This window comes from Lucilia cuprina, chromosome 4 (assembly GCF_022045245.1).
Source record: "Lucilia cuprina isolate Lc7/37 chromosome 4, ASM2204524v1, whole genome shotgun sequence".
Classification (NCBI taxonomy): domain Eukaryota; kingdom Metazoa; phylum Arthropoda; class Insecta; order Diptera; family Calliphoridae; genus Lucilia; species Lucilia cuprina.
The window spans coordinates 94,097,720-94,100,308 of NC_060952.1; the positions used below are offsets into that span (position 1 = coordinate 94,097,720).

General features: G+C 26.8%; 1 long non-coding RNA gene across 1 annotated transcript in view; it reads right to left on the minus strand.

Moving 5' to 3' along the window:
* The window catches only part of LOC124419183, a 29,164-nt gene extending 27,899 nt beyond the window's left edge, over positions 1 to 1,265 (minus strand). Inside the window, exon 1 of the long non-coding RNA XR_006940458.1 lies at positions 1,236 to 1,265. This is a non-coding gene — a long non-coding RNA (uncharacterized LOC124419183). The remainder of the gene's footprint in view (positions 1 to 1,235) is intronic.
* Positions 1,266 to 2,589: the final 1,324 nt, after the last annotated feature.

A 2,589-nucleotide genomic window follows, 5' to 3' on the forward strand; every position in this document is an offset into this window, starting at 1 on the left:
CTAGTTCTGTTCTAGTTCTGTTCTAGTTCTGTTCTAGTTCTGTTCTAGTTCTGTTCTAGTTCTGTTCTAGTTCTGTTCTAGTTCTGTTCTAGTTCTGTTCTAGCTCAGGACCACTCCTAAAGCATTTGAGGGGTTCACTTTTAAAAGTTAAACTCGAACAGCTTAGCTACGCCAATGTCAAATTGAATTCCAATCGAATCAGCAGACATGTCATATTGCTTACCACTACATATTTAAAAAACAAAACAAAAAATTCTCTTTCTTCTAAACAACTGTAACTTTTATGTTTTGTTGTTTTTGTTTTTCTACTGTCTCGTTATTGCTGTTAAGCAGTTATCATATAAAATACCTACTTAAGAAAATACTACAACATAAAAAAAATCACACAAAACACTGCTGCTGCTGCTTGTTTGTAAAAAATACTAAGTAAATATCAAGTTTTCTTAAGAATTCAACAGATATCTACTCTTACTATACTTTTACTTGTGATTGTATTACATGTTGAAATTATTTTTTTTTTATTCTTATCAAAAAAACAACTACTGCAAATACTAAGCATACTTTTAGGCAGTCGATATGCATAATATCTAAAGCATACATGTATAGTACGTTTGGTATGCTTGTTAACAAATTTGTTGTCTGATAAAAGATTAACAAAGCAAATACGATAGCAGAAAAGTAAAGCATGCAAGATGGTTTAGTTAAAGTTAATAATAACAAGGAACAGAAATTGACAATATTTGACAAGTGAAATTTAAAGTAATTTAATATTTATAAAAATAACTAAATATATATTTATAATCATATAAAGTAGCTAAAGTTACAAGATTTTACAAAAGGATTGTAATAGTACTTTTCCTAAATAATAGAACGAATTTCAACTTGTTATTTTATATTTTTCTAGTTCTGTTCTTGTTCTGTTCTAGTTCTGTTTTAGTTCTGTTCTAGTTCTGTTCTAGTTCTGTTCTAGTTCTGTTCTAGTTCTGTTCTAGTTCTGTTCTAGTTCTGTTCTAGTTCTGTTTTAGTTCTGTTCTAGTTCTATTCTAGTTCTGTTCTAGTTCTGTTCTAGTTCTGTTCTAGTTCTGTTCTAGTTCTGTTCTAGTTCTGTTCTAGTTCTGTTCTAGTTCTGTTCTAGTTCTGTTCTAGTTAATAAGATGAAATATAAGATGAAATATATTTTTAAGATGAAATATATTTTTAAATTTAATCAAAAAAAAATTTAATAAAAAACTTACTGTAAATTTGAAAAGCGCATCCATAACCTGAAAAATAAATAAAATAATTTTTAAGTATTTTCTTAAAGATAATATTTTAATTTTTTGTGAAATTGTTAACTTAAAACATCAAATAATCTCTATAATTTTTTTAAATCAAAAGTTTTAACATTTCTTTTATTATATTTTTAACTTTAACATTTAAATTTTATTAGGCTTTTAAACATAAAAGTTCAATTTTAGTTTTCTTAATGTAAAGTAATTTAAAATTTAATTCTTATATTTATTGCAATAAATTATACCCTCAATTTCAAATAATTTTTATCACTTGCAAAGGATGTTATTAAAAACTCTTAAAGCCTTTTATATAACTCTTGAAATTTATTCATATAGTATTTCAATTTCCTTTTAAAAGGAGTATAGTTGAAAAAATATATATTTAAGTATTTTCTTAGTTATTTCCTTTTAAATTTAAGCAATTTAAATATTAAAAGTTCAAAGAAATGTCTATTACTGCAGCTGCAATATTTATATATGAATATTTTTTGTTTTCTAATGTTAGCAATAAAATCATCCTAAAAGTATGCAAATAAATTTTTTTTATGTATACAAATATATATGTATACATACATATATGTAAGCATGCATGGGTTTTTAGTATAAAAAATGTTAACAGTATTCAGATACTGCCACATTATTATAATTCTGATACTGCTGTTTACAATTTTAAATGTTTCTAAGCATATATTTGTATGTATGCAAGTGCTTTTGTATGTTTGCGTTTTTGCTGTTTATTTGTTGCATTTATGCAAGTGTAGCTTTATGTATATAAATTTTTTTTTTGCTCAAAATGTTTCGTTTTAAAAGCGTGTAAAGCAGAAGTGTAACTTCTTTCGGCACGATTAATATATTTTTGTCTGATCGCGATCAAATTTGCAATCCCAACTTTGGAATTTTAGAACATGTACTATACTTTGAAGAAATAGGACAGTTAGTTAGATAGTTTTAGTTCAGTACCAGTTCTGTTGCAGTTCTGTTCTAGTTCTGTTCTAGTTCTGTTGCAGTTCTGTTCTAGTTCTGTTCTAGTTCTGTTCTAGTTTTGTTCTAGTTCTGTTCTAGTTCTGTTCTAGTTCTGTTCTAGTTCTGTTCTAGTTCTGTTCTAGTTCTGTTCTAGTTCTGTTCTAGTTCTGTTCTAGTTCTGTTCTAGTTCTGTTCTAGTTCTGTTCTAGTTCTGTTCTAGTTCTGTTCTAGTTCTGTTCTAATTCTGTTTTAGTTCTCTTCTAGTTCTGTTCTAGTTCGAATTTAGTTCAGTTCTAGTTCAGTTCTGGTTCAGTTCTAGTTCAGTTCTAGTTCAATTCTAGTTCAGTTCTAGTTC